The 12,526-nt window shown below is 39.4% G+C and overlaps 1 protein-coding gene across 1 annotated transcript in view; it reads right to left on the bottom strand.

Moving 5' to 3' along the window:
- Positions 1–2,181: 2,181 nt before the first annotated feature.
- The window catches only part of STOX2 (storkhead box 2), a 337,882-nt gene continuing 327,537 nt past the window's right edge, over positions 2,182–12,526 (bottom strand). The window contains exons 5-6 of the transcript XR_006103983.1: positions 5,128–5,218; positions 2,182–4,236 (exon numbers count right to left, since the gene is read on the bottom strand). The gene's annotated coding sequence lies outside the window, so the exon portion shown is untranslated. The remainder of the gene's footprint in view (positions 4,237–5,127; positions 5,219–12,526) is intronic.

The raw sequence follows: 12,526 nt of genomic DNA on the forward strand, positions 1-12,526 counted from the left end.
TAAATACTTTGTGGAGATTCATTTGGTGACCTTAATAAACATTTAGCTCAAGCCTGCAAATACAGACACAAAAAATCGTGGCAGCCTGCCATAAATGAATAAATACTTCATTCCATAAATAATTCAGGCATTGGGTCCCAAGACAGAATGTGGGGTTCCCTCCATCTCCCATCTTAGAACAAACATAGTTTGCAGTCTTAGAGATTAATCCTGGTTATTAATAAGATTAATGAGTAATAACACTGTTTCACTGGGGGGGGGGAGACTTAAAAGTTGAAATGAGAAATAAAAAAGATATTTTCTCAGAAGAAGGATAATCTTTCCACATATACTGACAGTAAAATTCAGTTTTTAAATTTGTGGTTCCCCCTTCCCCATATTAAGCTGTAGTCAGTTTGAGCATTGGACTGTGACTCTGGAGATCAGGATTATGATCTCTGCTCAGCCATGGAAACCAACTTTAGCCAAATCACATTCTCTCAGCCTCAGATGAAGGGAAGGGCAAATCTCTCTGAACAAATCTTGCCAAGAAAACCCTGCGATAAAGTCACCTCAGCATTGTCCTTCCCCCCCCCCCAAAAAAAAAACCCAAAAGCAAACCTTTACTTTGCCATTTTATGTAAGAGATTTCATTTTACTATGTCATTGTTTGTAATGGCATGAGCATCCACGGATTTGGGTGAAGACGTAAAGACTGAAAATCAATAGTCAGTCATTTTCAGAAGTAAATACTCAGGTTTTAGAGTTAAAAATGACTTAAGGCACACAACAACAAATGAATGACTAAGGCTGCAATTTGAAAAGGAGCAGTATTCTACATTTCATTAGCTTAATCTTACCCATGTTTGAGCCATGCATGGAAAGTATGAAAGGCAGAAAGCTTCCAACCCCCTCCCCCATATTTATTATAGCTTTCCAGTAAAATAATAAAATGTATATATAAGTTGTCTTCAAAGATATAGTTGTGTTAGTCTGTAGAATCAGTATGCAGAGAGATCTTGTAGCACCTTTGAGATTAACTGAAAGAAAGAAGTGGCAGCATGAGCTTATGTAGACTTCAGTCTACTTCCTCAGATGCATTTGGTGGAGTGGAAGCTAGGAACAGGCATATATATGCCATAGGTATGTGAGAATGTCAATTCAAATTCAAAATCTTTTGTGTATGGAAATAAAGTAGCAAGTCCAGTTTTAACAATGGTCGTTTGTTGACAAAGACATAAACTGACTTCATCAATGGCACCAGGCCAGAGAACAAGAGCTTCACGCACTGTTATTTAGAACAGTGGCCTTTGCAATATGGGCTTCTCCCAAATGATACTAATACTGTATTTCAAAGGACACTGATTAGTCATCAATTAATTATACCATGTTAAGTAGCTATACTAGAGTCAGATTGCAATTTGTCTCAGATACATTGGCTCCTGGGTATTTGCTGGGGTTTGGTTTCAGGACCCCTCATGGAGACCCAAATCTGTTGATGCTCAAGTCCCAGTATAAACAATGACATAGTAAAATGAAGTCCCTTACCTAAAATGGCAAAGTCAAGGTTTGCTTTTTGGATTTTTTTTGGGGGGTGGTGGCATATTTTCAAGCTGTGGTTGGCGAAATCTGGGGATACCGAGAGCCAACTGTAATTCCACTGAAGTCAGTTGCCAAATGACAAATACTTGCTGAATCCCCAAGGAAGTGCCGCTTGCTATCACCTTAAAAACAGAATAAAGATCTTTAGTTTTTCCTTTATGCCATGAAAACTACTTAGTGTGCGCTCAGAAACAAGAATATTTCTTGCCCAATCTATAGTTTTACCTCCTGTTATTACTTAATCCAGAGCTCCCTCTTCTGGCCATATACACAGCTACCCTTCCACATGTAAGTTAAATTCAATTTAGATACTCAAGAGGCTTAGCATGCAGATACATAAACTTATAAAGATATAAAGACTGAAAACTAATAGTCAATCATTTGCAGTAGTAATTACTCAAATTTTAGAGTTGAATAGAGCCACAAAGTATTTCTATGGGATTCTAAAATTTGTAATTTTAAAAGATACTTTTCTTGTTTGCATCAACCTAGAAACTGGGACTGTTATTATATGCTACTGTATATTCCCCCCCCCCCCCAAGATATTCTTCTTAAGAAACCCGTGTGGTATTCAGACACAGGAGTGGATGGAGTCTTGAATTAACTCTTAACATGCGATACATGCTTTCATGCCTAGTATATTATTTCAGCTTCTTGAATAAAAAAGGACAGGAAAGTGTAACTCTTTCCTTCTATCTGAAGCACAGGGGAAAAGGAATAACCATCATCTTGAGCAATCCAAACCAAGAATATCAGAGCTGGCATCATCCAATCAAGTCCATGCTTTATTTTTAACACAAACAAAAGCAGGCATTAAAAATGGAGTTAGAAGTTTTGAGCTAAGTTGAAAGCAGTTTGATATCAAAGAAAAACAAAAAACTGATTTATTTAAAATTCAGAAAAGAAGCAATAAGAATATTGGGCCGATACCAATAATGCTGATAACTTGAGCAATAGTTCCAGTTGCTTTATATGCAATACTTTTTGATACGGATGGAGACTGTGGGTTCCTCCATGCATAGCCCCACTAGGCATGTTTTACACATAGCAATGCATAGGGTGGCATTCTAACCTTAACAACTATCCCCGTAATGTAAAGCTAGGATGTAGAGCCTCAGGCCATCTGTTTACTATTAAAAGGGAGCAGAAGAGTTATAGGTATGATGCTTGCTTCTTCAGACATGGATATACAGAGATATGCTTATTTGTGGTAGTAACAGTCAAATTTGTGATGGGGTGGGTGGAATGATTGAATAGACTGGAAATCTACAAGTCTTGCACTACCCCCCCCCCCCATTTTAGCCAGATCATACCCTCTCTGTGGGCTTGTCTACACGCCTTAAAAACTTTTTTAAAATGGGTGGGTTGTGTAGGAAATCTACTCACTGCCCCAGCAGACAAAAAGATATACAGGGTGGCTCCAGGGTGGGCGTGGGGCAAGAATCCATTTGGACTTTTGCCCCTAGTGTAGACCAGGCCTGTATGTGCGTATATGCCTACAAGTCACCTGCAAATTTAATTTCATAGGGTTTTCCTAGGGAAGAAATACTCAGTGATTTTGCCAGTTCCTTTCTCTGAAATATAGCCTACAGCACCTGATATTTGTTGGTGGTCTCCCTTCCATGTGCTAACCAAGAATGACCCTGCTTAGCATCCAGGATCAGACAGCATTTGTTGACCTAAGGGTATTTAGGCCAACATGCCCTCTGTAGACTCCTAAAACATTTGCTATTGCAATAGAGAAGGGGAAGATTATCCTTCAAGCTCCCTTGAAATTTCAGCACTGCATGGTAAAAATGATGCCCAAGCCTCATATGAATGCATGCTACCTATGGAGGCATGTAGCAAAGCAACACAGTGAATAGCTCTTTATTCAGGTAACACATAAATAGGTTTTTGTATTTGTTTTCACCACCATTTAATGCCACAAAGATTTTTTTAAAAATCCTGCACATAATTGGATAAACTGGATTTGGCTTCTATTTGCCTTGACATGATTTTGAATAGCAGGGCAGACATGTGCCTGAAATAAAAAGTAATTTAAGTTTCAAATGTTCTGTGCAAAGGAAAAGCACTTAACATCCAGGCAGTATAATAAAGAAAAATAAAATGGAAAACTGGGCTATCACAAGGATACAAAAGCTCAGTTATTCCTAGTTTCCTATTTCTTTCTACATGATTAGGACATGTTGCATACCTGTAACTATAGTTTTTCAAGTGGTCATCTGTGAACTCACACAAATGGGTTATCATGCACCTGTGCAGTGAGTGCATCTTTCTGAAACTTCTAGAGCAATATATATGTATGTTGGCAGTAGCACTGCCCACCTCCAGCAGCCTGTATAGGAGAATTTTTGCTGAAACCAACAGCAGTTCCTCTTCATCCGCCGCTGCAGCAGAATCAGAAGAGTCTACTGTCTGTCTTGTCAGGCCATCTTCAGCCCATTTTGTCCTGAAGATACACCTGGTAGTTTGGTGGTGTTTGTGTTCAAGGCTGTGGTCATCCTAAGACCTATTATCTCTTGCTGGCATCTTTGAAGAAGTATGTTCTTGTGTTGCTAAAATCCTGGAACATGGTGGACACCTGAAGTTATCTTCTCTGTCTTGGTCAAGCTGATGTGGTTGCCTCTTGTGCCCACTGTACTGCCTTTATACCTCAAGCAAAAAGGAAAAGAGAGTCACGTTTGGAAATATTCTTCACCTTGCACTGCATTTGTGGTCACAAAAACCACAAAGTCTGTTTATCCAGAAGGGCAGTAATCACATTTGCATGGCCCTGAAAGAGAAGTGTAACCATCAGGTTTAATTCCTCCTTCGTGCTCCCTCTAGTGATTAAAAACATCTGTTAATTGCAGCATGGAATTTTTCCTCCCATTTACTATGCCTCTATTTTGTGATTACTCAATGGAAAAGTGAAGTGTATGAAAAAGAAAATGAGGGCAGAATATAATTTTCTCTGGGGACAGGGGATGAATTTAAAAGCCCTTTGGACATGTCACTGCTCAGAATGGGAGCAGTACTAATAGTGCAATGAGAAGTGCCCTTGGAATCAAAGGCAATGATGGAGAACAGATGGGAAGCTTCCAGGGAGTGGGACACCATGCACCAACTCCATTTCATTGAATCATTCAACATTCTGATATTACATAAGAGAGAAAAACTCCTTATGAACTTTTTCACCCACTTCTATAACTTTATACTACTTTCATTATCCTCCACTTATTTATTTTTCCTAAATTAAATAGGCCCAAAGCTTTCCTTATTGTTGTTGTATGCCTTCAAGTCATTTCTGACTAATGGTGACCCCATCATGGGGTTTTCTTGGCAAGATTTGTTCAGAGGAAGTTTGCCATTGTTTTTCCTTCAGCTTGAGAGCATATGACTTGCCCAGGGTCACCCACCCAGTGGGCTTCATGGCTGATCTGGGAATCAAACCCTGGTCTCCAGAGTCGCAGTAAAACACTCAAACCACTACACCATTCTGGCTGTCCCATATTTTTAGTGAAATTATCTATCTCCCTCTTCCCCTGCAATCCCCTCACTTACCTCCCTTCAGACCTTCTTCTTCTTCCCTCCCCAAATCTTCCAGCTTCTCCAAAATCTATTCTAGAGTATTTCTCTGGTTCCTGGAGCAGATCTTAAAGACATAAAAGGAATGCAGGAAAGGGAATGGCATCCTCTCAGTTAGGTTGACAGAATTACTTCCATTAATAGAACTTTATCACTGGATTCTGGCCAAATCTACACCTTAATGTTGTAATACCTGTAACCCTTGGGAGAGCAACATAGGTATAAATATTTACTTAAATCAGAGATTTTAGACTGCACAAGGGCACCAGAGCAAACAGTCGAGAGCAGACAATACACATTTTTCAGTTCATTTCTTAAACTGATTTCTTGGAATCTGTTCCCAAAAGATCTATGATACGTATATCCACCATTTGTGCAGTTTTAATCTTAGTTTTTAAAAAAGGAGTGATTAAAACAGTTGGGTGCCTTCAGAAGAGGCTTACTAAACAAAAGGACACATGTGAAACAATACTGCAAATAATACATAGTCACTATTAGACATTTTAATCTCTGGGGAGAGTTTATTAATTTTTGTATTGTTTATGCCAAGGATTAGTGACTATAGACCCAGGCTAAATCCAGGTTCCCTGAGAGTTGCCACTCTCCACTCCACCCACCACTACTTCTGGGTGACAGAATAGAAAAAGATTAAGAGAAAATGACAAATATGGCATCAGACCTTGCTGGAAGGTTATCTCAGGGGTGTGTGTGTGTGTGTTGTGAGCTAAGAATCAGCATAGGATTATAAATCATACCAGATCAATCAAACCTCCTTTTTTAAAATCTAAGTTGATAGTTTAGTAACAGACATCTATTATATGTTTGTGCACAAGATGTCATTATGAGCTTTGACCAATATTACTGTGAGGAGGATCCAGAGCTAGTTGAGCAACTGTGAGTTATCATTATCATCTCAAAGTTAAACTAGAAGAAGCTTTCAAGCAGAAAGCCACAAAACCTTGTTCTAGGTCCTGTGTTGTTCTGCAGTTATAAATGATTTAGTGAACAGAGGGGTTGCCAATCAAAAATTTGCAACTAACACAAAACGGGGCTGGCCAACACCATAGAATAGAGAACCAAGCTGAAAATTGTCTTGACTAGCTGGGACAAAACTAGGAAGTAGATTCAAAATTCAACAAAAATCAGTATAAAATTAAAAATACGAGTACAGGATGTGGGAGGCATGTCTTGGCTGGAGCAGATGTGCAAAGATTCTAGGTGTCTTATTGGATTACAAGATCAACATAAAGCAGCAGTGCATTATGGCTGCTAAAAAAGGCACAGTTACAGTCTTACAGGGCGCACTGATAAAAAAAGGATCTATATCACAGGAAATACATCCTATTCTCAGTTTCTTTTGCACTATGCTTGAAACCACTTTAACTGCCACAGTTCCATTTTATGTAATCCAATTGCATTTTAGGCAATGTATTAAAAATATCACCCAGAGTTTTAGTTCCTGACTAAATGACCGCCCTGGGATTACATAGGAAAGAGCCATGGCAGTTAAAGTGGGATTGTAGTGCTATAATTGTGTACAGTGAAAGGGGTCGTAGTCTGCACATATCAAACTGTATTTGGAGTACTGTGTCCAGTTCTGGGTACACAGACAAAGTGGAATGTGTCCAGAGGAGGAAATCAAGATGACAAGTGGTCATATAAACAAGTGCCATGATGAACCTTAGAAAGAACTGGGTATGTTCAGCTTTGAGAAGATTAAAATTAAAGAAATGACAGTAATATTCAAGTATCTGCAGTCACAGTATTACAATGTGGAAACATGGAACATTTAAGCTTGTTGCACACAGAGGGCAGGCTTATATCCAATAGGTAGAAATGTCAGAGAAATTTGGGCTAAACACTGGGAGGAACTTTCTGATGGAAAGAACCGTTCCACTGTGGGGCTGCCTGCTACAGAAACCAATTGGATCAGCTACTTTATATGTATTTGACCACACAATGAATGGTCACCTCTCACAGATGCTGCAGTTGCATCATACATTGTAGTTCCTGTACGGAACAAGGGCTTGTAGTAAATGTTATTAGCATCTCTTAACTAAATATAAAAATAAACAGCTTTTCCTCATCATCTCTTTCAATAGGAAGATGTATGTGGTCACCCTTAAAGTTAACATTTCTTCTTTCTCTGTTTATTGCCTTGATACATCACTCTCTTCCTTTTCTTCAATATAGATGCTGCTGTCAACACCTTTTGCCTCACACCATCTATTTGTGTCCTCACATATCTTTCATCTGTACTTAGTTCAGCTCCTAACCAGGGATCTATCCTACAATGCCTTTTCCAGATTTAATATGCTACTCATTGAAAGAATTTGTATTAGACTTTCAGCTCCTTTCCCATTTGTTTCTTCTTTAGCCATATGATATGTTTTTACCTATGTTGCTTCAATAGTTTTGCTCCCAGACCATTTTTCTCCATTTATATTACAGTAATTTTATATTCTCTAATAAACTCCCTATGTCCCCTCTGAGACTCAGAAACTGATCTGCACTTCAGTTTCCCATAGTCTTCCAAAGTCTATTATAGTTTTTCAGACCATCTGTCATAGAATCATAGAATCATAGAGTTGGAAGAGACCACAAGGGCCATCCAGTCCAACCCCCTGCCATGCAGGAACTCTCAATCAAAGCATCCCTGGCAGATGGCCATCCAGCCTCTGTTTAAAGACCTCCAAGGAAGGAGACTCCACTACACTCTGAGGGAGTGTGTTCCACTGTCGAACAGCCCTTACTGTCAGGAAGTTCCTCCTCGTGGCCGTGAGGTTGGGCTAGGGGTCTTTTATTGTTTTTATGAACTGTGTTGTTTTATTCTGTTTTTAAATTGTATACTGTTGCACTAAGGTGCATTTGTAAGCCGCCCTGATCTATTTGGAAGGGCGGGGTATAAATAAAATTTTATTATTATTATTATTATTAATGTTGAGGTGGAATCTCTTTTCCTGGAGCTTGCATTCATTGCTCCAGGTCCTAGTCTCTGGAGCAGCAGAAAACAAGCTTGCTCCCTCCTCAATATGACATCCCTTCAAATATTTAAACAGAGCTATCATATCACCTCTTCTCCAGGCTAAACATCCTCAGCTTTTTCTACTGTCCCCAAGTTTGTGCCTGCTCCTTTCACAGTTACTGAAACTCAGAGGAATGCTCACTTTGCTTATTTTCACCTCAGTTTATCTCTAATGTTTGGTGAAGCTAGATTTACTTTTCTGTCTTTTTCACTTAGCCCCCCCCCCCTTGGCACGGAGATTTTAAAACATGGCTTCACGTTATAGTTCCAAGTTGTAATGTTTCAAGCTTTAGTTCCACTCATACTTCCACCCTACACTTGCAAGATTAATACAGCTAAATTTTCAGTTTTGCACTTCTCAGAATTTAGTGATGCATGTTTGACTGAAAAAAAGTACTAAAATGCATATAAACTTGTATATTTCAACTTAAAAGATGTGCCAAATGGATTTTAGGTCAAAATTAATGTGAAAAATGTGCAGTTTAGATTAAAATATGTTTCATGCAAAATAGTGTTTCTAAATAATGCGAATGTTGATGCAGTGGGAAAATATGAGACTGCTTAAGGAACAAGATGGAACAGAATGAATGAAGACATGCAAAACTCACAAATAGCCTGATCAGCCCATACTTTCATGTCACTCATTCTGGTTCTCTTTTTTGGTAAATTCTGGCACCTAGCCATATGCATTAGGGCACACATGGAGGACGTGATAACAAGCCTTATGTCAACCAAGTATTCCCCTCCCCACCCCATCCACCTCTTTTTATAAAGATGAACAAGCAGAGTATAGCATCACAGAGCCAGAATTAGAAACCTGATTATGCCATTTGCTGTTTTTAACAGTTCTGCAAAACAGCCTAACAGTGGCACTATTCATGGCATGGAGCACTGAAGAAATAATGCGCAAGTCCAAGACTCAAATACAGCTAATGGGTAAATCACCCACAGGTATCCAGAGGGAAAAACATTTCCTGAAAACATGCTGTTCCACAATGTCATTTTCTAAAACAAAAGCTAACACATTATTACATCATACTATTATTGACAAAGAGATCAATTCTTTACATGCTTTTCCTTGCCCATATTTTGTTATATCCAAAGGTGATGGAAATCATACTTGAGAAAAAGGGAGGGCAAGACCCCACCTGTAAATCTGAAGGTACACAAGAATTAATACATGATGGGATGACATTTGTATACAGCAAATAAGTAAAACATTGGGAATACAGTTGCTATTTTGTTTCCTGAACGAACTTTACCCTTGCACACATGCACACACGTTAATTCCTATAAACATGAAAGGTTCTGTCATGTTCACCTAGTATGTAGAACAGTTGTGTCCAGTTTAATATTCATTCGTTCATTTAATATTCTGCCTTTCCCTGAAATAGGATCCAAGATGACCCACAATATGAATTAAAACAGGGAACATGAATTTATCCCTAATAAAAAGTTTAAATACAACTAAATAAACTATCAGATTAAAACATCAAAACTTTAAAGCAATATAAAATCATTTAGAAACATAACAAAAGTAAAAATCCAGCACATCCACTGCATTAAAGACCATTCTGCATAGCCATTTGATCACTAGATGTTTATTCATTTTTTTTTAAAAAGAACACCACCCTGTTTACTTGCCTTGAGCAAAGCAAAGAGGCCAGCCCAGTCTCCCATGGCTGAGAGTACCACATACAAGGAGCAGTTACTTGGATGGCACTCTCCCACATCCTCATCAAACTGTCTATGCCCAGAAATGAATCAGTGGCTAATAAAACAAAGGAGTTAGTTTTCCCTGTAAGCAACCCAGTCAGCACTTTGTCTGCAGCATTTTGGACCCATTAAAGTTTCCTAATACAGCCCTAAATATAGCATGTTGGAATATTCTAAATGGCATGTAATCAAGGCATGGGCATCTAGGTTCAGGACTGAGTCCAGAAGCACACCCAGACAACAAATCTGAGATATCAGGGGGAGTGTAACCCCATCTCACACAAACTGAATCCCTATTCCGATCTACACAGAATTCCAGTTTGTCAATAAGAATTGCTCCAACCACAGAACTACACTTTTACTACCAAGAGTGTCTGTGCGACAGTGTCGGCCACTACAGGGTATGTTATGAGTGGATGATTTTCTATCCAACTCTAATATTCCCATTTCTTTCATTGATGGAAGCAAGAGGTCAGTATAGAAAAAGGCAACAGGAAAGTTATTTCCTGTGACAGAGTAGAAAACAATATTGAGATTAAGCTCTCAACCTCAACAATCACCATCTGATTTTATGTTTTTGTGTAAAGAAAACTTCAATTTAAGGAGTTTGCAACCACTTTAAGTTGTTCTGCAGTTTAAGATAAACTATGTGAGATGCTCATCATCAGACTTCAGAGTTCAGAGTTTAAAAGCACCCATCTTATTAAACACTGATATATCACTGATCCTTACCAGTTTTCTTCCACTCTGCAGAGAACTAGGGGTGCAAAAAGAACAGAAACTACAGAAAATGGGGGCTAAATTTTTAGCAAGCACAACATATATAACTGCAGATCAAATACAAAGGGAGGCATGTAAATATAACACAACATAACTAACTGCTGAAGTTAGACTTGTATTTTGATTTGATTTTTAAGTGATTTGAAACATTCACCTCACTGTTAACTTGAGGCTTGGATAGGATCTGAATCACTGATGGTCCAAAATTCCAGTCAGCAACATCTGGTAGACTGTGAAGCCAGAAACAATAATAAACAGAGGAATGCAAGATGTAAAAATAAACAAATAGCACAGACATACTGCTTGCATGTTGCACAGGTTAGTTTCTGCAAGTGATAAATGAAGTTACATTCCCAAATGGAGTGCATTCTCTTTTCCTTTCTTGTCAGAGCCAAGACCAGCTACTTCTTTCTCCTCTGAGGCTGACTCTTCCCTCTCCTCCTCACCACCAGCAGCATCCTTCCCAGGCTTGACAGCTACTTGAGGGAGTTTTGGATGAAGTGGTAGAGATAGCTCCCTACCTCTTGTATGCAGACACCCACAGACATAAGACATTATGGCCTGTTACAGACTGCCAAAATAAAGCTGCTTCGGGTCTCTTTGGAGGTATGCTATTTAAATGATGCATGGGTCCTAAGAGTCCGGAGGTCGCGCCAAAGCCACACTCCATTCCTAAGCACTGGAGTGCAGATTTGGTGCAGCTTTCGGATTCTTAGGATGCATGCATCATTTAAACAGCATACCTCCAAAGAGACCCGAAGCAGCTTTATTTTGGCAGTCTGGAACAGGCCTATGTTTGTGTATGCCACCAACAGGATACTGGTCAATGTGTTAGTTTAATTTTTCTCTAGAGCCAAATATTTTTATTTTTTTAAGTGTTGAGTTGTGTGTGTGTTTATCACATAATTACATGAGTGTTCTTTGGAAGAGAGTGAGAAACACAATTGATCATTAATGTTGCTTTTGCCTTCGCTGCCTTCTGAGGCGTAGAGAATGTGACTTGCCCAAGGTCACCAAATGGGTTTCCATGGTTCAGTGGGGATTCAATCCCTGTTCCCCACAGTTGTAGTCCAACACTTAAACCACTAGACCATGCTGGCTCTTGTGAAGATTATTAGGAGAGCCTATTCAGAGACTCAGCGGTACATTTTGTACATTTTAGTCATCCTGTGTGTTGAGACAACACAGCTGTCTGTAACAAATGGGCCAGGCCTCAGGAGGTAAGTTGCAGAGTGGAGGGAAATGAGCTGAGATCCCAAGCAGGGGAGGAAAAAAACGTCTGGGATGCTTTGGGAGGAGGAATTAGAATGTCTGAGGAGGGGGAAGAATCTGAAATTTCCTCAAGACAATGATTAACTTGGCAGTCTTTTCTTCAGAAAGTAATGCATGTCAGTGAGACATTCAAGGCAGATGTTTCACTGAAACAATAAGCTTACGGAATGCAAGTAAGTTTTCTCCCACCTCCACCAGGGAATACTCTAACCTGTATTCACACTGTACTATGTCTCATGCTAATCTGGATATTTCCTCCACAGAGCACACATAGTCATCTCCTATTCCCTCTTCCCAAGAAATTGTGTTCTGAGTTCCAACTAGAGATCTCTCAGTAGAGTTGGCTCTTGTCAACCATGGGCTTGGCATCTGCGGATTTCAGAATCCATGGATGCCCCACATTGTTTCCAATGGCAGTTCATGCATGCAGCTGTGCTGCTAAGTGCATAGTGCACTGCCACTAAAAACGACAGGATTTGAGGTACCCTGGTTTTTTGCATCCGCAGGCGGTCCAGAATGGAACCCCTGGAGATATGAAGGGCCGTCTGTATGATTGTACAAAACAACAATACAGAGTATCAC

This window comes from Sceloporus undulatus, chromosome 5 (assembly GCF_019175285.1).
Source record: "Sceloporus undulatus isolate JIND9_A2432 ecotype Alabama chromosome 5, SceUnd_v1.1, whole genome shotgun sequence".
NCBI classification, from domain to species: domain Eukaryota; kingdom Metazoa; phylum Chordata; class Lepidosauria; order Squamata; family Phrynosomatidae; genus Sceloporus; species Sceloporus undulatus.